We start from the raw sequence: 23,057 nt of genomic DNA, 5'->3' as shown, positions 1-23,057 counted from the left end.
CGTTCCGCATTCTATCAACAACAAGCTTGAAGATACCAAAGCAGAGAAGGGCGGGCAAAGACTTGTAATGTCGGTGAGCTTGTTTTACGCCTCTAAGAGAAGAAAAAGGACAAACTCAAACCAAAATGGGAAGGTCCCTTCATTATAGATGAAGTTCTCACTAGAGGAGCCTACCGCCTTTGCAATGCATCGGATAATCTCTTAGAGTCGAACCCTTGGAACGCTGTCCGGCTCCAAAGATTCTACGCATAAGTACAACCATGCTTCTTATTCGTTGTTTTGTCTCCTTTTCAGTTGTCACAACCCTAGCTTAGCCTTTGCTTGTCCTTGCATGATCATCATATCATCATGTTTAATTTTCTTAGAAACTTGAAAGGGGTATGACAGAAACCCCCAGCACCACTCAAACCAACTAGGGTTACTAAAATACTTTTTCAATGAACCTGAAATGCCCTTCTAAAATGTTCATCATCTTTGTCTTGGTCTAGAACCTCTGACAAAAATGGTGCACACTTTTCTAGGACAACAGAGGGTCACTGAATTAAATCATATAGTATTTGCATTTGGGCATTTAAATGCTATAAAATATTTTAAATGCTCAAATAATCATAAACTAAAATGTTTACTATTGGATACATTATAAACAGTAGCCATGATTAGTTTCATGATTTTTGGAAAGCCCTGGCATTTTTAATAAAGCCCTGAAGTTACAGAAAATAGAAAACAGAAAAATAGGAAAAGAGAGGAAACTACCTGAGCCACCTACCTGCAGCCGCACCAGCCCAGCTCCTATTCTGGCCCACCCCACCAGGGGCTCCCCCTGTCGTCTTCCACCTCCTGCCAGTGGGCAGGAGGGCGTGTGCCCGACGCATGCCGGCAACCTCCACCTTGCCTGCCTGTCTCCTCGCTGCCTCGAAGCGCCCAGAGGACGCCACACAACCTCCCAACCGCCTCGACCTCTCCCTCGTGCTCCTCCCCATCCTCTGCTCTCCCCCGCGCCACACACAAGCGCCACAGTCGCCACCGTTCTCCGCTGCCGCTCCCTGAGCCATCCCCTCGCCCCTACGACGTGTCCATGAGCTCCGTCTCGACATCCCCGACCCCCTCGACGAGCCACGAGGCCCCGGACGCGCTGCAACGCCGCCACCGATGCCGTTTCCTTCGTCGTCCACCGGAGATCGTCGCCGTCAATTTGCCGCCTCCCGAGCTTCCCCGAGCCCGCTTCGACGCGTACTGCAACCGCTATGAGCTGCTCCTCCTCCTCCCCCTCTCCGTTTTCTCGTTTGCATGCTGTAGCTACCGCTTCGCCGATGACCGAAACCCACCGCCGCAAGAGCTTGTCGCCGGTGTTGCTCCGGCAAACCATTTGGTCGCCCCAGCATGTCCAGCAAGCTCGCCGCACACCGTAGAGCCTCTCAAGTGCTTCGGGTCGTCCGTTAGCATGTCGTAGCCTCGACTCCAAACACGCCCGAGCCACGGCCGCCGCTGTTGATGTCGTCGTCGTCGCTATCGTCTACCTCGGGCCTTCCCGAGACCACCGTCGGACGCGCCGCGATGCCAGCTTCCCGTAGAACCTAGCCACGCATCCATCCATCACCGGAGTTGGCCGGAAGGGCGACTTCGCCGCGTCTGTGTGCTCGCCAGCGATTAGCCATCGGTGACAACCACTGTTAGGGGCTCATCACTTCCTAATTAACCCCCTTGCTCAATGACAAATGGGCCCCACGCCCTAATTAACCCCAGCTTTATTTCTGCTTAGATTAGTCATAACCCTGCGGGACCCACGCGTCAGCTTTGACCGTGCTGACGTGGCTATTGACCTGGCCCCACAAGTCAGCCTCTGCTCCTGCCCTGTTACACTGACGTGCAGGCCCCACAGGTCAGCTTTGACCTGGACCGCGCCCTGTTGACCTGCTGACATCATGATGACGCAGTGCTAATGTAGTAAAGTTTTCTGGAATTAAAATAAATCAGAAATGATTTATAAATTTCAGAAAGTACCCCAAACTTCTAAAAATCATAGAAATTCAACCGTAGCTCAGAATGAAATAAATTATATATGAAAAATTATCAGAAAAATTAAATCTATCCATTTAAGCTACTTTCATGCATGTTCAACCAACTAATACCCCCTGTATAAGTGAAAACATGATAATGACATTTTAAATACCCCTTATGGAGTTTGCATATGAACCCTTGGTTCATATGGACTTCATTTAAATTGTTGCTAGATGCACTAGTAGAAATCATAGCGTATTTCCATGTCATGATCATGCATCATATTGTCGCATTTGCATTGATTGTGTTCTTCTCTATTGCCGGTGCTTGTCCACTCTTGGTAGGCGTATCCCGACGATGAGTTCGATGACACCGATGAAGAGCTATAATATCTTCAGAAATGCCAGGCAAGAAAAACCCCTTTGTTCATTCCGATACAATCCCACTCTCTCGCTCCTGCTCTCTTTTACTGCATTAGGACAACAACGATTCAACTGTTACATGCCGCGGTAGTTGAACCCCTTTCCTCTGCATGACCTGTCATTGCCACAGTAAATAGATGAAACCCACTAGCATGAGTAGGAGTTGTTTGAGCCCCGATGTGCCTACTCATTCATGCTTGTTTGTCATGCCTGCTACTGCTTAGAGTTGAGTCAGGTCCGATTCATCGGGGATGAATTGGAATGTGGTGAACATGTCCTACGGTGTGTGAGCTAAGTGTGTGAACACGATTTGGTAAAGGTAGCGGTGAGAGGCCATGTAGGAGTACATGGTGGGTTGTCTCATTGCAGCCATCATCAGGAACTGAGTTCTGTGTTTGTGATCCATGAACAGTTACTACCACACATTGGGCTCCGGGTGCTCCAAGCTCTCTCGACTTATTAATCAACTCGATCTCTGTCCAGGAGTTGCAACTAGTTTCTGGTGTTTGTAGGTAGTGTTAGTAGTCGACCAAGTGGCACCCGATACAGGTGGGCTTGGGACAGACTAGGCACAGTGGCCCGATGTACCAAGTGGCACCCGGATGGCAGGCTTGGGAACCCCATACACATCGTTTGGGGCCGTGAGCGACACCCCGGCCGAATCTCCTTGTGGATGGAACCCGAATAGGCGATAAACCTGAACTAGAGACTTGTGTGGTTAGTCAGGTCGTGGCCGACTCCCTCACCAGGCTTCCGCTTGAAGGTTGCCGAGATACACGACGTGTACATGGTGGTAAGTGGCGAGAGCGTGTGTGAAGAAGTACACCCCTGCAGGGTTATCATTATCTATTCGAATAGCCGGATTCCTCGGATATGGAAACTTGGACCCCTTTCATAGTTCATAGACAAGTGAAAGTGGATACTCTAAAATGCGCAAGATAAGCGTGAGTGCTATGGATGGTGTTCTCGTATGGAGACGGGAGCGGATCCATAGTGGTGTATTGATATGGTGAATATGTGGACTCGGGTGCGCCACCTCAAAGAGTTACTTGCAGTCGTAGTTCAGGATAGCCACCGAGTCAAAGCTGGCTTGCTGCAGTCAAACTCCACCACCCCTTTGTTGATACCGATGCATATGTAGTTAGTTCTGATGTAAGTCTTGATGGGTACATTTGTACTCATGTTTGCTTATTTTATGTTTTTGTAGAGAGACTTCAGTCTCGCTAGTAGTTCCGTGTGGACTTCGACGTTTAGCTTGTTACCTCAGCTACGATCTTGTGCCCCCGGCAGGATCTGGTAGATAGTCAGGCTTCTCAGCCTTTTTCATTTGTAGATGTCTGTACTCAGACATGTTAAGCTTCCGCATGTGCTTTGAGTTGTATGCTCTGAATGTTGGGTCATGAGACCCATGTTTGTATTATGTGGCTCTTCGGGTCCTAATGAATAAATACTCTGAGTCGTAGAGTCTTGATGTGATGCCATGTTGTATTGCACATATTGAGCATATTGTGTGTATGATTGAAATGCTTGGTATGTGTGGGATCCGACAACCTAGTTGTTTATCCTTGGTAGCCTCTCTTATGGGGAAATGTAGTCTTGTGCTTCCATGAGCCATAATAGTCCGCTACAACCCGGTTCACCAGAGTCCTGCTAGCCCAGCACTACTGCTCCGGGACACTTGACTGGCCGGCATGTGATTCACTTTGTTCCGGTGTCTGTCCCTTCGGGGAAATGTCACGCGGTGACATCCAGAGTCCTGCCTAGCCTGCTACAGCCCGGTACACCGGAGTCCTGTTAGCCCAGTGCTACAGCCCGGATTCACACACTGCTGACCGACATGCTCGATGTTGATTCATGTATGCCTGTCCCCATAAGTTAGTGCCACTTTGGGTTCATGACTAGTCATGTCGGCCCGGGTTCTCTGTCATATGGATGCTAGCGACACTATTATATACGTGAGCCGAAAGGCGCAAACGGTCCCGGGCCATGGTAAGGCGACACCCGTGGGAATACTGTGCGTGAGGCCGCAAAGTGATATGAGGTGTTACCGGCTAGATCGATGTGACTTGGAATCGGGGTCCTGACAGCTTTGGTATCAGAGCCTGACTGCCTATAGGATTACCAAGCCAAGCTGGTCGAAGTCGTGTCTAGAAATGCTTTAGTTATATAAGGGAATTGATTGTGGATGGGAACGTAAGGCTCTTTTTACTCCTTATCCTCATGACCTTCTGATCTGAGTCATCTTATCTTTTCTACGGGGTTAAGAACTAGGCTTCTCTTCTATCTCTCAGGATGACGTGTTACTAAACCGTAGTTGCCTAGGATTGTTGAGTTCAAGCCTCAGTTCAGTTCCTACTACTTCCATATGTTCATAGCTGGCCTCAGAACCTTGAGTTTGTGATGTTGAGTGGCTATGCCACCATTTTTTGCAGGTTGTCTCAAATCTTTTGAGCATTTACAGCCGTTATGCTGTCCGAGTCATCCCAGGTCTCTAAATAGTCGGATGCATTTGCAAATCCTTCCTTCCCGTTTCCGGTGTTCCTTTGAGCTAGATTAACCACGCTAGTCGGTAAGTTGAGGTAATCCATTGCCTCGACATATATGTTAGAGCTATTATTATGACCCTAGGCATCCTAGAGAACCACCCATTAATCTAGCAATGCTTTGTATTCCCAGTGTGATGATTTTGGCCATTATTTTTGAAAGCATCCCGTGATGCCATCTAGTAGTAGGTATTCCACTCCTGGGTTCCTGACCCAAGATTCACCCTACTTACTTCATGTTGTTAGTATTTGCTAGTTCCCTTAAGATATTAGTAACCTTGTGATAGTCCTCGAGGTCTGTGGTATATCGTTCTTCCAATACCATGAGCCAATATGGCAGAAGTTATTTGAACCAAAAGATCACAATCAGAGTACTCTTGAGGAGTTCTCCATTCAAAATTGTGACTCTGCCAGTCCTACCTCTCTGCATGGGTTATCCGGAAGAAACATGTTGAACTTGGTTCAACATACTAATCCATGCATCCACAACTCAGAAAGTTATATGTTCCTTGAGTTGACCCTCCTCAGCTGTATTCCGACCCTAGTCTATCAATTGATAGTCAGGAATAGTTGTGCATTTGTGTTCATCGATGCCTATTATTCTTGTGGTCCGTCAAGCCATTCTATTTCAGAATGACTAGGAGAAAACAAACTCACCTCATCCATTTCTTGGACTAGTCAACGTAGTTGTATTTCACAGATCAAATGCCAATCCAGCTTTTGCTCTGTTCTACCTAGGAGTGTTACCATCTTTATGTCAAGAATGTCATGAGAATTGCACCACCTCTTATGAATTCTTGACACAGTGATACTTCTCGCCATCATTATTCATTCCTCAGTCCCATGTTGTTGTAACCGAAATGCCGACAAGTGAATTGTGATGTGTGAAATCAATACTCCGAGCAACTCGTTGCTTTGTAGTAAATGGACAATATTCTCATTCTTAGAGTGTTGATTATTAAATCATCATCCTAAGATTTATCGTGCTACCCAGTCCTTATTTCAGGTGCACTCTTCGATCAATGAGTTATGATTGTGTCAATCCCTCGTTCTTTTGATCATATCGTCTTGCCTTGAAAAACAAGATTGTTCTCGAGCTTAGTAACATATCGGTGGTTCGTGATTTTCCAAATGTCTTCTCGGAAGTGTTACCAGGTTGTCACCTGACCGCTATGTTGAGTTCGTGATCAAGTTGGTTTCTTGTAACCACCCCTTCTCCAAGAATCTGTGTTGGATACCCCTGAGCTAGTTGGTTAAGCTAAACAACAACTTGGAGAGTTGGAAGATAAAAGCTTGTCTGACTTAGTTCGTGTTAAGGGATATCTCTTGTGTGTGTGTGTGTGTTGAAGAAAGATGATATCTCCATCGATTGGTCCTCGTGATCAGTTATTGGATCTATTATCTTGTCCAAACTTTGATTTGAGTGTGGGCTATTCTCAAATCAAATCAGAACCAACGATGTTCGTAATGTTGTGTTACTCGTGGTTGATTCCTCGGGCATACACCATTACATCCTTTGGTCTGACCAATGCTATCACCGTGTTCACTTAATTATGGAATTCCATCTATATGGAAGCCTGGATGGTTGTTGTTGAGCCCATTGACAACAATTTCATCTTGTCCATGATTCGGGTTGAACATCTAAGTTAGTGTTGGAAACTTTGTAAACAATGCCTTTGTGTCCCGCTCATGAGGTATATGTTTGGATGAAAGAAGATACTTCCCCTAATTCATGTGCATTCGATGCAAGTTGCCGCCGTGAATTCGAGAAAGATTGCTTTTGCTTCCTCTGGAATCATCCCAAGTTAGTCACGCCCATGTGCGAAGTACTCTATGGTATGATAGGTTGGCCGCCTCCATTCTGTCTGTGTTCCTAGCACACCAAGCCACTGATTGATTTGTTCAAGGAGAAGAAGTTCCTTCTTAAGAGCTAATCATGACTTATGCAAGGACTTTGTTATCCACAATGATGGTTCCCCACCTGAACTCGGTAGTGTTTATTATAAGACTACTATGTGGTCATGCTTATCTGGGACAACGTGTTCACAGGTTTGTAGCAGAACCAGCTCATGTTTTGGAGCTTGCTATCGTAGTTCATTTCCTGAGAATCTCACAATGTCATCTCGTTGGTTTGTGTTGCAAACTTCCTTTTCAGACATGCCGAGTCTGAAGTATCCTGTTACCAACTAGATCTAAATCTCAGGCAGATATGATGGTTGGAAAATCCCCAACATTTGCATTTTGTTCCCAGCTTGCACCGCCATTGTGTCATCCATCTATGAACTACCCTTCTCAGTAGTTACTGATTAGGATCATCTTTAAAATGGTACTACCGTGCGTCCCATCCATTTCTGGTGATAAGCAAAAATCACTCACTGCGTTGTCTTCAACAAGGTAGTCCACATCATCCATTCTAGTCTGAGTATGCCATCCTTTTCCGACTCCTTCAAATGATCGATTGTGATTGCCTTAGGCTGGTATAAAGAGTTTCAACGATCTTGTATCAAAAGTAATTCTTTTTGCCACTTAAGGGAATAATTCTACGAGTCACCCTCCTTAAGGTATCACATTACGAAATCATGGCAATTATCTCCTTGCTACTTTGAAAATTCATGCTCCATCTTATTCAAGTGTGGAATTGTAGCCTGCCAAATTGAAACTTCGTCGTCTCTTTCTTTCCTCCCCTCTCGATATGTGTTTTGTGTCTCAGCTCGAGAGATGTTCCTACATATCACCCCATAAGTTGATCGTGAGTTGCTCGATCTTCGAGAAGATCGATTTCGGTAGAGTTTCTTTCCGTCACCATCATGTTGGATGAAGATCTCGAAAGCAAAGACGTCAAGATCAATTGGAGCAATGAATCAACTTCTCCGAGAAGGGCAATTGGATCATGAAGATTGTGTCGGCCTTGTGCCCCCTCTGTCTTCTTACCTCACGTATTGAATCTCGGGACGAGATTCTTGTTTAGTGGGGGCGAGTTGTCACAACCCTAGCTTAGCCTTTGCTTGTCCTTGCATGATCATCATATCATCATGTTTAATTTTCTCAGAAACTTGAAATGGGGATGACAGAAACCCCCAGCACCACTCAAACCAACTAGGGTTACTAAAATACTTTTTCAATGAACCTGAAATGCCCTTCTAAAATGTTCATCATCTTTGTCTTGGTCTAGAACCTCTGACAAAAATGGTGCACACTTTTCTAGGACAACAGAGGGTCACTGAATTAAATCATATAGTATTTGCATTTGGGCATTTAAATTCTATAAAATATTTTAAATGCTCAAATAATCATAAACTAAAATGTTTACGGTTGGATACATTATAAACAGTAGCCATGATTAGTTTCATGATTTTTGGAAATACCCTCGCATTTTTAATAAAGCCCTGAAGTTACAGAAAATAGAAAATAGAAAAAATAGGAAAAGAGAGGAAACTACCTGAGCCACCTACCTGCAGCCGCACCAGCCCAGCTCCTGTTCTGGCCCAGCCCACCAGGGGCTCCCCCTGTCGTCTTCCACCTCCTGCCAGTGGGCAGGAGGGCGTGTGCCCGACGCGTGCCGGCCACCTCCACCTTGCCTGCCTGTCTCCTCGCCGCCTCGAAGCGCCCAGAGGACGCCACGCAACCTCCCGACCGCCTCAACCTCTCCCCCGTGCTCCTCCCCATCCTCTGCTCTCCCCCCGCCACACCCGAGCGCCACCGTCGCCATTGTTTGCCGATGCCGCTCCCTGAGCCATCCCCTCGCCCCTACGACGTGTCCATGAGCTCCGTCTCGACATCCCCGACCCCCTCGACGAGCCACGAGGCCCCGGACGCGCTGCAACGCCGCCACCGCTGTCATTTCCTTCGTTGGCCATCGAAGATCGTCGCCGTCAATTCGCCGCCTCCCGAGCTTCCCCGAGCCCGCTTCGACGCCTACTGCAACCGCTATGAGCTGCTCCTCCTCCTCCCCCTCTCCGTTTTCTCGTTTGCACGCCGTACCTGCCGCTTCACTGATGATCGAAACCCACCATCGCAAGAGCTTGTCGCCGGCGTTGCTCCGGCGACCATTTGGTCACCCCGGCATGTCCAGCAAGCTCGCCGCACACCGTAGAGCCTCTCAAGCGCTTCGGGTCGTCCGTTAGCACGCCGTAGCCTTGACTCCAAGCACGCCTGAGCCCCGGCCGCCGATGTTGATGTCGTCGTCCTCGCTACCGTCCACCTCGGGCCTTCCCGAGACCACCGTCGGACGCGCCGTGATGCCAGCTTCCCATAGAACCTAGCCACGCATCCATCCATCGCCGGAGTTGGCCGGAAGGGCGACTTAGCCGCGTCTGTGTGCTCGCCAGCGATTAGCCGCCAGTGACAACCACTGTTAGGGGCTAATCACGCCCTAATTAGCCCCCCTTGCTCATTGACAAATGGGCCCCACGCCCTAATTAACCCCAGCTTTATTTCTGCTTAGATTAGTCATAACCCTGCGGGACCCACGCGTCAGCTTTGACCATGCTGACGTGGCTGTTGACCTGGCCCCACAAGTCAGCCTCTGTCCCTGCCCTGTTACACTAACGTGCGGGCCCCACAGGTCAGGTTTGACCAGGACCGCGCCCTATTGACCTGCTGACGTCATGATGACGCAGTGCTGACGCAGTAAAGTTTTCTAGAATTAAAATAAATCAGAAATGATTTATAAATTTCAGAAAATACCCCAAACTTCTAAAAATCATAGAAATTAAACCGTAGCTCAGAATGAAATAAATTATATATGAAAAATTATCAGAAAAATTCAATCTATCCATTTAAGCTACTTTCATGCATGTTCAACCAACTTATACCCATTGTGTAAGTGAAAACATGATAAGGGCATTTTAAATACCCTTTATGGAGTTTGCATATGAACCCTTAGTTCATATGGACTTCATTTAAATTGTTGCTAGATGCATTAGTACAAATCATAGCATATTTCCATGGCATGATCATGCATCATATTGTCGCATTTGCATTGATTGTGTTCTTCCCTATTGCCGGTGCTTGTCCCCTCTCGGTAGGCGTATCCCGCGATGAGTTCGATGACACCGATGAAGAGCTATAATATCTTCAGAAGTGCCAGGCAAGCAAAACCCCATTGTTCATTCCGATACAATCCCACTCTCTCGCTCCTGCTCTCTTTTACTGCATTAGGACAACAGCGATTCAACTGTTACATGCCACGGTAGTTGAGCCCCTTTCCTCTGCATGACCTGTCATTGCCACAGTAAATAGATCAAACCCACTAGCATGAGTAGGAGTTGTTTGAGCCCTGATGTGCCTACTCATTCATGCTTGTTTGTCATGCCTGCTACTGCTTAGAGTTGAGTCAGGTCCGATTCATCGGGGATGAATTGGAATGTGGTGAACATGTCCTACGGTGTGTGAGCTAAGTGTGTGAGCACGATTTGGTAAAGGTAGCGGTGAGAGGCCATGTAGGAGTACATGGTGGGTTTTCTCATTGCAACCGTCCTCAGGAACTGAGTTCTGTGTTTGTGATCCATGAACAGTTACTACCACACATTGGGCTCCGGGCGCTCCAAGCTCTCTCGACTTATTAATCAACTCGATCTCTGTCCAGGAGTTGCAACTAGTTTCTGGTGTTTGTAGGTAGTGTTAGAAGTCTACCAAGTGGCACCCGGTATAGGTGGGCTTGGGACAGACTAGGCACAGTGGCCCGGTGTACCAAGTGGCACCCGGATGGTGGGCTTGGGAACCCTGGACACATCGTTTAGGGCCGTGAGCGACACCCCGACCGGATCTCCTTGCGGATGGAACCCGAATAGGCGATAAACCTGGACTAGAGACTTGTGTGGTTAGTCAGGTCATGGCCGACTCCCTCACCAGGCTTCCGCTTGAAGGTTGCCGAGATACACGACGTGTACATGGTGGTAAGTGGCGAGAGCGTGTGTGAAGAAGTACACCCCTGCAGGGTTATCATTATCTATTCAAATAGCCGGATTCCTCGGATATGGAAACTTGGACCCCTCGCATAGTTCATAGACAAATGAAAGTGGATACTCTAAAATGCGCAAGATAAGCGTGAGTGCTATGGATGGCGTTCTCGTATGGAGACGGGAGCGGATCCATAGTGGAGTATTGATATGGTGAATATGTGGACTCGGGTGCGCCACCTCAAAGAGTTACTTGAAGTCGTAATTCAGGATAGCCACCGAGTCAAAGCTGGCTTGCTGCAGTCAAACTCCACCACCCCTTTGTTGATACCAATGCATATGTAGTTAGTTCTGATGTAAGTCTTGCTGGGTACATTTGTACTCACGTTTGCTTATTTTATGTTTTTGTAGAGAGACTTCAGTCTCGCTAGTAGTTCCGTGTGGACTTCGACGTTTAGCTTGTTACCTCAACTACGATCTTGTGCCCTCGGTAGGATCTGGTAGATAGTCAGGCTTCTCAGCCTTTTTCATTTGTAGATGTCTGTACTCAGACATGTTAAGCTTCCGCATGTGCTTTGACTTGTATGCTCTGAATGTTGGGTCATTAGACCCATGTTTGTATTATCTGGCTCTTCGGGGCCTAATGAATAAATACTCTGAGTCGTAGAGTCTTGTTGTGATGCCATGTTGTATTACACATATTGAGCATATTGTGTGTATGATTGAAATGCTTGGTATGTGTGGGATCCGACAACCTAGTTGTTTATCCTTGGTAGCCTCTCTTATGGGGAAATGTAGTCTTGTGCTTCCATGAGCCATAGTAGTCTGCTATAGCCCGGTTCACCGGAGTCCTGCTAGCCCAGCACTACTGCTACGGAACACTTGACTGGCCGGCATGTGATTCACTTCGTTCCTGTGTCTGTCCCGTCGGGGAAATGTCATGCGGTGACATCCGGAGTCCTGCCTAGCCTGCTAGAGCCTGGTACACCGAAGTCCTGTTAGCCCAGTGCTACAGCCTGGATTCACATGCTGCTGACCGACATGCTCGACGTTGATTCATGTATGCCTGTGCCCGTAAGTTAGTGCCACTTTGGGTTCATGACTAGTCATGTCGGCCCGGGTTCTCTGTCATATGGATGCTAGCGACACTATCATATACGTGAGCCGAAAGGCGCAAATGGTCCCGGGCCATGGTAAGGCGACACCCGTGGGAATACCGTGCGTGAGGCCGCAAAGTGATATGAGGTGTTACCAGCTAGATCGATGTGACTTGGAATCGGGGTCCTGACATCAATTTTTCCCTTTTTTCGTTTTATACGTTTCCCATGATTTGTTCGGATAAGCCGAACACTTGAGGGGTACACATCCTTAAATGTACACACCCCGCTGAGGGAGTCCTGGATTAGGGGGTCCTCGGACAGCCGGACTATATACTTTGGCCGGACTGTTGGACTATGAAGATACAAAATTGAAGACTTCGTACCGTGTCCGGGTGGGACTCTCCTTTGCGTGGCAGGCAAGCTTGGCAGTTCGAATATGTAGATCTCCTCCCTTGTAACCCTAGCCCCCTCAAGTGTCTATATAAACCGGAGGGTTTAGTCCGTAGGACAACAACAATCATAATCATAAGCTAGCTTCTAGGGTTTAGCCTCTATGATCTCATGGTAGATCAACTCTTGTCATACTCATATCATCCAGATCAATCAAGAAGCAAGTAGGGTATTACCTCCATCGAGAGGGCCTGAACCTGGGTAAGCATTGTGTCCCCTGCCTCCTGTTACCATCCGCCTTAGACGCACAGTTTGGGACCCCCTACCCGAGATCCGCCGGTTTTGACACCGACATTGGTGCTTTCATTGAGAGTTCCACTGTGCCGTCACGATAAGGCTGGATGGCTCGTCTTGTTGTCAAGGACAACATCACCTCGGGGGGAGCCCTGGCTGTAGGCCAAACCCTCTGACTAGGCAGCTTCGTCACGACCGCCCGTTCGGCAGTCGCGCTGACGATGACTTCTCGGGTCATCAAAAACAGCCTCCATGCTCGGGATTTGCCAAGCAGATGGATCCAATAGAGCTCTCTTCTTTGAACGAGGTCTTGGATCGCATCGCCACCCTGGGAGTCGCAACGGACTATGATCGAATCGGGCTTAAACCCGACCAAAGGGAGATTAACTCTCCGCCGGTCACCCACCAGATAGCGGTGGTGGAGGAGCAATGTAGCAATTCTTCCTCTATTTTGAGGACAAACTATGTCCGGATCCCCAAGCTCTCTGAGCCGGATACCCATCCATGGGAGGACATGGCCCAAGCTTCAAACCTAGAATCGGACAGCGGGCCAGAACTATTGGGCAACATCCCGGAGTCTGAACTGCCAAGCTCAGAAACGCCTCCGCCCCGGGGTCTCAGATTGGGTCAGGGTTTGGACCTAAATCTACCCACCCACCCAGACTCAAGTGATCTTTCCCACATTAGACAAGAGCCCCAAGAGACAGTACATCACTATTGGGCCAGATTCCTCCTTGTAATGAACAAGGTCAAGGACTGTCGTGAGGAAGACGTAATTTCATTCTTCTGCAAAAATTGCACGGACAAGGGAATCCTCAACGCCATAAGTCGCCGTGACATAGCACACTTTGCTGACTTAGCGGCCATAGTACGGAAGTACTGTGCGATGGAAAGCGCCTGGAAAACCCAAACCAAATTCTGGGACCCTCCGGCTCTCACTAAACCCCCCGTCCGAACTAAAAGGGTGTACTCTCGTAAGTCACCCGACCCAATTAAAAAACCAAAGCCCACTATAGGGCGTGGAACTGTATTGGAGGGATGGCTCAGTGGGCCATGCAAAATTCACAGTACAACGGATACCATGCCAACACATAGGCTTAGAGCATGTTGGATACTCCGGCAGGTGGCCAAGAGTGGTGAGGATATCCTCACCAACAATACAACAGAGCACCATCCTGTGGAAAATAACAATACATTATTGGCAGTCTTCGAGACCTTCGCCTCAAATAATAGGCGCAAGCGAACACTCCGCAGCCTTGCCAAAGTCTGCCACGTTGCAGCAATAAATCCATGGAACGACACGGACATAACCTTCAATGCCAGTGATGAACCTCTATTCCGAACAGCCCGAGCACCAGCCGCTTTGGTCCTTAGTCCAATTGTGGACGACTTCCAGCTTACTAAAGTGCTCAAGGACGACGGCAGCGGATTAAACCTCATCTACGAGGAAACTCTTAGCAAGATGGAAATAGACAAGAGCCGCATTGAGCAAAGCAGCACGACCTTCAGAGGAATCAGCCCTAGTCGGGAGGCACGATGTGCGGGAAAAATCACACTAGATGTGGTATTCGGCACGCCAGAGAACTATAGGTCCGAAGAAATCACATTCCAAGTGGCCCCGTTTAGTAGCGGATAGCACACCCTTTTAGGGCGGGAGGCATTCACGATCTTCCAAGCTATACCCCAGTACGGGTACATGAAGCTCAAAATGCCCGGGCCCAATGGAATAATCACTCTGGCTAGTTATTCGGACATAGCACTCCCCGCCGAAAATAAAACCGCTGCACTAGCCCTCGAGGCGTTATTTGAAGCCCTGGCGGCCGAAGAACTAACTGCGCTGCGCTCCACAGTGGACAGGGACAACGTGATACTCGACAAAAGACCCAAGTCCACCTCTTTTAAACCAGCGGACAAAATAGTCAAATTCCAGGTCCACCCAACGGACCCTACAAAAACAACATCGATTGGGGCATAGCTGAACCCCACAACAGACGCCACACTGCGGGAGTTCTTGCGCGAGAATTGGGACATCTTTGCCTGGCATCCTTCAGACATGTCAGGAATCCCACGCAGGCTGGCCGAGCATAGCCTTAACATTCTAAAGGGGTTCAAGCCGGTCAAGCAGACTCTTCGGCGTTTCTCTGAGCCCAAGTGGCAAGCCATGGGAGAAGATCTAGCCAAGTTACTCGAGGCCGGATTCATCAGAGAAATAAAACATCCGGACTGGCTAGCAAACCTCGTGATGGTACCAAAGAAGGACAAATCCTGGCGCCTATATGTCGATTTCAAGGACCTTAACAAGGCTTGCCCCAAGGATCCCTTCCCCCTCCCCCGCATCGATCAAATTATCGACGCTACGGCAGGACACGACTCATTGTGTTTCCTTGACGCATACTCCGGATACCATCAAATTAAGATGGCGAAGTCCGATCAAACCGCAACAGCATTTATCACTCCATACGGCCCCTTCTCTTTTAATACCATGCCTTTCAGGCTCAAAAATGCCGGTACAACCTATAAACGCATGATTCAGACATGCCTGGAAACACAAATCGGCAAAACAGTGGAGGCATACATAGACGACGTGGTCATTAACACAAGACACATCGAATCTTTAATTGACGACTTGAGGCTCACGTTCGACAATCTCAGAACATACGACATCAAGCTCAATCCGAAAAAATGCGTTTTCGGCATGCCCACCAGAAAACTCTTGGGCTTCATCATCTCCAATAGAGGAATTGAAGCAAATCCGGCTAAAATCTGAGCTTTGTCACAGTTGGCTACCCCAACAGACCACAAGCAAATCCAGAAATTAACTGGATGCGTGGCTGCCTTAAGCCGTTTTATCTCCCGATTAGGAGAAAAGGCACTACCTCTTTATCGCCTTCTTCAGCGCACCGAACACTTCGAGTGGACCGATGCGGCCACGGCCGGATTGAAGAAATAAAAGCCGTATTGGCCACCAACCCAATCTTGGCTGCTCCAAATGTCGGGGAACCAATGCTGCTATATATAGCGGCAACACACCAAGTTGTAAGCGCAGTGCTCGTCATCGAACGAGAGACGGACGGGCATACGTTCCCGCTTCAAAAGTCGATATACTACGTATCCACTGTCCTCACTCCATGCAAATCACGGTACCCACATTATCAAAAGATAGCATACGCGGTCTTCATGGCATCCCGGAAACTACGACACTACTTTCAAGAGTGTTCAATTACGGTGGCCTCCGAAGTACCACTCAACAACATAATAAATAACAGCGATGCCACGGGCCGGATTGCTAAATGGGCTATCAAGCTCCTGCTATTCGACATAACATATAAACCACGGCGAGCCATTAAGTCGCAAGTACTGGCTGATTTCGTCGCCGAATGGACGGAAGCCGAACTCCCTAAAGAGACGACACGTACTCCAATTAGATCATGCACTTTTACGGCTCTAAGATGCTGGCTGTTCTGGGGGCAGGCGTCATCCTAACATCCCCAACCGGAGATACAGTCCAATACATACTCCAAATATTATACACAGATTCCAACAATCTAGTAGAATATGAGGCCCTGTTGCATGGTCTCCGGATGGCAGTCTCCATGGGCACTCAACGCCTAGAGGTGCGGGGAGATTCGAACCTCGCAATATCTCAAATAAATGGGGACTTTGATGCCAAGGACCCAAAAATGGCGGCTTACCGCAATGCCGTCCTCAAAATGTCAGCTCGGTTCGAGGGCCTCGAATTCCACCATGTGGTCCAAGAAAACAATCAAGCAGCGGATATCCTCGCCCGCATTGGTGGTAAGCGCGACCCTGTCCCACCTAATATCTTCTTGGAAAGGCTATTTAAGCCATCCATGGTGTGGGAAGGGGAGACCGACAAAGACAGTCCGGATCCGGCCACAACACCAGACCTCGAACACTTTGACATAATCGGAGGCTCTGCCACCGAAATAACACCTTCGGCCCACATGATTATGGCTGTCATCGCCCCGTGGATAGAACCCTTCTTGGCTTACCTAACTTGGCAAGAACTCCCCGATGACCCAAACGAGGCACATTGCATTGTGCGGCGGTCTAAAGCCTACAAGGTCCACGAGGGAGAGCTTTATAAGAAAAGCACTACCGGAGTACTTCAAAGGTGCATCTCCGAAGAGGAAGGACGACAACTTTTGGCAGAAATTCATGCTAGACTTGGCGGCCACCACGCCGCAGCTCGGGCCCTTGTAAGCAAGGCCTTCCATACAGGTTTTTACTGGCCGACGGCCCGAGAAGACGCACAGGACCTCGTTTAACATTGCGTCGGTTGCCAGCTGTTTGCTAACCAAATCCATATGCCACCCACCGCTCTCCAAACAATCCCCATTACTTGGCCCTTTGCGGTCTGGGGGCTTGACCTGGCCGGACCCCTTAAAGGGGGAAGCCACAAGAAAAAAAATACCTATTGGTCATGGTGGATAAATTCACCAAATGGATAGAAGCCAAACCAGTCAAAACGGCCGAGTCCGGACCAGTGATAGACTTCATATCTGGGGTTGTACACCATTACGGCGTCCCCCACAGCATCATCACCGATAATGACACAAACTTTACAGCCAACGATGTAAAAACCTGGTGCAGCAAAATGGGCATTAAGCTCGATTATGCCTCTGTCTATCACCCACAAAGTAACAGTCAAGTCGAGAGAGCAAATGGTCTTATCATGAGCGGCATTAAACCCAAATTAATGCGATCCTTGAAGGAATCAGATACACACTGGGTGGAGGAGCTTGACTCCGTACTATGGGGGTTGCGGACCACGCCGAATTGCACTACCGGATACACACCATTCTTTATGGTGTACGGCGCAAAGGCGGTACTGCCCTGCGACATCATTCATGACTCACCTTGAGTGCGCATGTACGAAGAGAAAGAAGCTGAGCTTGATCGGCAGGACAGTTTGGACGCTGTCATGGAATTGACATGGCAGATGTCCTAGAGCAAGGACTTAGTCGTAGGGCCATCGCACTAGGAAGCTTAAAGGGGTTAATCGGGACAAAGGACACATGGGAGAGTTTTTATACTAGTTCGGCCCCTTACGATGAAGGTAAAAGCCTCCGTCTAGTTGGAATTGGTATTGCTGAGGTTTCGATCTCCAAGAGGCTCAGCTCGCCGGCTTGGTTATCGACTTGGTTGTTTCTTGTCCTAAACCGCCACCGGGTCGTCCCCTTATATACACGGGTTGACTCCTGGTGGCCTACAGAGTCCCGGCCGGCTCATAATCCTGTCCGGCTCAGTGACTTCCTTTACATGCCTTTCTTTACAAGTCTTTCCTTACATACGACGGTTTACAGTATTAGGCCTTAAGCCGGCCCCAGGCCTTTGGGCCTTCTATACGTTTAGTAAACTATCATCTTGAATGTTTATCGGGCTTCTTATGTAACCCGCCATTAGGGCTGACCCGGCCCCTCCTGGATGGGTTATACTGGTAGTAATATCCCCAACATTAGGCCCCAGGTTGACTTTGAACTTTGTTCTTTGTCAATCTTCAATACTTAGATGGAATTCATCCTCTGTCTGAAAACTTCTATAACCCGCCGTGATGTCATCTTCTGAAAACACAAAAAACTTTCATGATGTCATCTTCCAATGGATCTTTTATTTTTTAATGCCTTTCGAGAAGTGAGGCGTCCGTTTAGTTGGATAATCATTATTCGGGTCTCCTTGATTTTCGCGCTCTCCTATTCGCGTACTCCCTTATAAATAGGCACGACCTAGGTCTTTTTCGTTCTCCCCCTTCGGTCGTCTTCCTCCTCTCGCTATTTTGCCGCTGCTCGAGCTCTGCCGTGGCCGCCGCAGATACCCTCGTCTTCTTCACCTCAGGCCGCTGCATCAACCTGATTTGACCAGAGAAAACACGACGAACCTCCGCAGTAGCCCTGCATCTGTTAGTCCCTTTCCTTCTCTGCCTTAGATTTGCATTTCGGCTTCTCGAGTTCGTCGGTGTTCGTCACAGACTCTTGGTAGATTTCACCTCCGATGCCCTTTCTTGATCGTCCGATAGTGTAGAACTGCTGCGGTAGCTGTTTGGCATTCATTTTTGATAGCAGTAGATCTCTTTCTCCTGTATAGATGCTTTGTTAGCTGATAAACTCATATGTACTGGATTTTTAGGTCTAGATTATTTTCTTTTTGGGACAGCCATTTGATCCAAAATAGTAATGATAGCTTGGTGAAACTTGTTTATGCCAACACTTAGCTGAATCTGCTTTCTGAGAAAATCTGTAGTCATGGCGGCTTACCACTCCGGCTTTGTTTTCCTTATATGTCATTAGCCCTTAGTTTAAGCCGCCGTTACTTGTTTTAAAACTTCATCCTTTTGCCGTAAATTGAAATGGCATGTTGTTTTTCCTTTTCTAGTCCCTTGCACATCATGCCGTCAAAGACACCCACCATCTGCAATTGGGTCCCCTCAACCATAACTAAGGAGCGTCTAAAAGAGTTCTTTCATCCTTGGATTTCTGCCCTCAAGAAACATCATGTCTTATCGTGCTCCTGACCCGGAAGAAGAATGACCCAATCCAAAAGACGACGAAGTGATCGTCTTTACTGATCACATGAACCGGGGCTTCTCACCGCCCGGCTCAAAGTTTTTTAGAGAAGTTCTTCACTTTTTCAAACTCCATCCTCAGGATATTGGGCCCAATTCCATATCCAATATTTGTAACTTCCAAGTGCTTTGTTCGGTATATCTTCAGCAAGAGCCGACTGTGGAGCTATTTAGAGAGTACTTCTATCTGAACCGGAAGAACGAGTGCACCAATGGCCTTAGCTTAGAACTTGGAGGCATCTCAATTCAGCACCGGCAGGGTGCGATTTTCCCTCTCATAGTTTTACCAAGTCACCCAAAGGACTGGAACCAAACTTGGTTTTACTGTCTGGACATCTCACCCGCCAACGAGAAGCCACTGCCGGGTTACCGCCCTGATCGTCTTGACACCAAGTTCGCCCTGCCAGATAAACTTACAGTTGCTGAACGCAAGAAGCTGCTTCCATCTATCAGAAGAATCAATGGTTTGTTGGGGAACGGTTTAACCGGAGTCGACCTAACCCGCTGCTGGATCTCATGGCGGATTATTCCATTAAGCCGTCGTTCAAAGTTGATGTATGAATATGGTGGAGACCCGGACGACTCTCTCTGTCATACCCCGGTTCAACTAACCGAGGAGGACGTTGTTGCAATGTCAAATGTTCTGGTGAATGCGAAGTATGAAGATTGCAGTGTTATTGGGTTAAATCCCTTCTGTAAATTTAACCCGGTACCAGAAGTAAGGATATTCTGATCTTTTTTCCTTTGTATTTTGTCCAGCCGTATTGTTTATCACTGATCCTTCCTCTTGTCTTTGTAGGCCAACTCTGACTTTTGGAAAGTGAAATATGATCACGAAGCTGCCAAGAAGGAGAAACTTGCCGCCATGAACGCCAAGAAATCGACCCGGAGAACGAAGAAGAAGAAGAAGAAGAAGAAGAAGAAGAAAACCACGGTTGAAGATTTAATGAAACTTGATGACACGTCTGACTCGGAGGTAGCCCTTGATTCCCTTGGCCAACTTTTTAACAATCTTATTGACACTGATCCTTACCAGGATGACACTAGGGCCAGTCAGGCCGGGGAAGCAGAGGTAACTATCATTTCCTCCGACTCAGAGCCCTTACCAAGACACAAAGTTCGATGAGTGATCCGTAAAGTAAGGTTTTCTAACCCCTTAGCTCACTTGGATCCCAACTTTCATTTGAAAAAGCAGCAACATGAAAGCCGCTGTGAAGTTGAGATTGAAGATGAACCGGCTGTCGTCCTTCAACAGACCCCTCGAAAACGCCCGACCGAGGTTTACTTATTACTGTCCTTAACTTGTTTTAATGAATCCTTCTCCTTGTATTTCCTTTAACTCCTTTCTTTTACCTTTTCAGGAGGTGTCTCATTCCTCAGGCGACTCATCACAAACACAATTTCCGGCTTTCAAGACTGCTCCTGGGTAACCAGAAATCCTCTTTTCTTCCGGGTTGATCAATTGTATCTTGATGCTGACTATCCTGCAATATTTTTTCCTTAGCGGCCAGGCTAAATCCAAGAAGGCGAAGGCAGCAAAACCAACGGAAGACCCGCCAGTACTAGCATCTGACCCGGCTAGGCCGCCTTCTCCATTAACTGACGCACCAGAAGACCCGCCTATTGTCAATGAAGCAAATCCTCCGGAGCCGTCCCTTGACAAAGCCACTATGAGTCCTTCTACAGCTGGACCGTCAAGCTCAACCGACCCACCGTCTCCACGTATTCAAGATGTTCAAATTACCGGGAGCCGCTTTGTTGAGCCAGGGAACCCAACGGTGTTGGCTCGGTGCACAGCAAAGCAAGAAGCATTGGAGAGGCAGAAGGTTCACTTTGATGTTGCCAATTATGACCGTCTCAGTGCGAGTGATATCTTATCCGGCTATCTCAGTCATGTACACTCCAGTCGTGAGTCTGAGATCGAGATGGTCAAGCAGCTTCAGTTGAAGTATGAGGTACGTTGTTTCCAGTTTACTAATATTCCTTCAGCCCCCAAGTCTTCAGATTGTGAGAGAAATAGAATAACCTGTAGGCTTAAAGTATAGTCCGAGACTTTTACCTCTGAATCTTTGCCTGATATTGATAGGAACAAAAACTTCACCTATAGTCCCCAAGGACCGATTTATTTTGACCATCAATGAATCGGTACTTTAGAATTTAAAATCGTCTTCAAAATACTTAATCCTCCGGTTTAACCTTGATAAATTTGCTGAACTGCGTACATTAGCCCCCAAGTGCCAAGTGCTGTTACTTTGTAAGGGACTTGGGACTTTAAATATGTTTGTAGAGTCGTAAAAATTTGATTTGGCATACATTAGCCCCCAAGTGTCAAGTGGTTTACTCGTAAAGTACTTTGAGACTTGAATCTTGAATTTGGATATTTGAATTTGAAACCAAGCCTTGACTTATCCGGGCGTTTCACAGAATGCCTTGTCAGAATTGAACTCTCAATTGTCGGACGCAAAGACCCGGCTAGCAAGTCAAGAGTCCAAAATCAAATCTTCCACTTCCAAACTGCAAATGAGACTTTCTGCAACGGAAAATTTGAAGACCAGCTTTGCTACCAAGGAGAAGGCTTGGGAAAATGAGAAAACACTCCTGACCCGACGAGCTGAGACAGCCGAAACAGCTCTGAAAGAAATTTCAACAGAGCTGAACAGTTTGAAGGGCCGGGTGTCTCAGATGGTCGCTGCTATCTTTGGTAAGCTACCTGATTTGACCTTTCGTATAATTTTTGCCAAACCGGAATATGATCCGCCAACTTACTCTATTAAAAATATATGCAGGTCCGCGAAGTAAAAATCTGAGCCAAGACCCATTGATTAAACTGAAGGCAGTATACACCTTGGTTGAACAATTGTATATTGGTGCACAACGGGCTCTGGCCGCTATCTCTCCTGCAAATCAAGGACCCAACCGGCTTAGCAATGTCCTGAAGAAGCTGTCCATCCTTCCTGCTAGATTCCAAGAAGTAAAACGCTCCTGCGCGCGAGCTGGAGTTTTGACTGCCCTAAGCCGCTCCAAGGCTTGGGTGCCAGACCTAGACTCGGCGGGCGTAGTAAGAGGTTGCCCTACTATGAAGGAGGACGGGTCTCCATTTGATCAGGATCATTTCATAGCATGTGTACGTGAAGTCCGGCCTCAGGCGACTAGTCTTGGAGATGACACCAATATTGACAAGTACCAGCCGGGTTTTGATAGTGAAAATAAGAAGATGGCCACTCCTTCATACAAAGTAGCAGATTTGATCCCACCAGTGAGAGAAGATACCTTTGCCCCGAAAATTGACCTGGCCGGCCTGATTGACGACGAAGCTGAATTTGTCACCATGGACGGCTTTGATTGGTCAAAATCCAACTTCCAGCAAACAGAAGGTGGTGAACCGGCGAGGGAGCGACGATGATCATCTTCATAGGCTTATAAAGCCTTGTAATAACTTAGTTTCTAAAAGACCGCATGTTTGCTTATGCTGTCGTGCATAAAATACTTCTATGTGAATCTGCTTCCAGATGTCAATGTATGCATCGTTTAATGTTTGTCTCTGCGATATTTGAACTCTGTTCCCGTGAATACAAGAAAAAGACTGGCAAGGCGGTTTAGAACCAAACGGGCTTAAACACCCTAATTTACAACCAATATATTTACCTCAATAAAAAATAGAGACAAAAATAAAGAAAGGATAAGGGTTAATACGAATTCTTGAGTTAACACAGCGGGTAAGCGCGTATAAGTAAAAAATCATACCTTGTCCTTGTTGATCCTTAGATCGCCGGTTTTAATAATCCGGGTGGTGAACTTGATAATTCAATATGTATGAAAAGTTAATA

The sequence above is a fragment of the Triticum dicoccoides genome, chromosome 4A (assembly GCF_002162155.2).
Source record: "Triticum dicoccoides isolate Atlit2015 ecotype Zavitan chromosome 4A, WEW_v2.0, whole genome shotgun sequence".
NCBI classification, from domain to species: Eukaryota; Viridiplantae; Streptophyta; class Magnoliopsida; order Poales; family Poaceae; genus Triticum; species Triticum dicoccoides.
Note: the sequence above shows the minus strand (reverse complement) of the source record.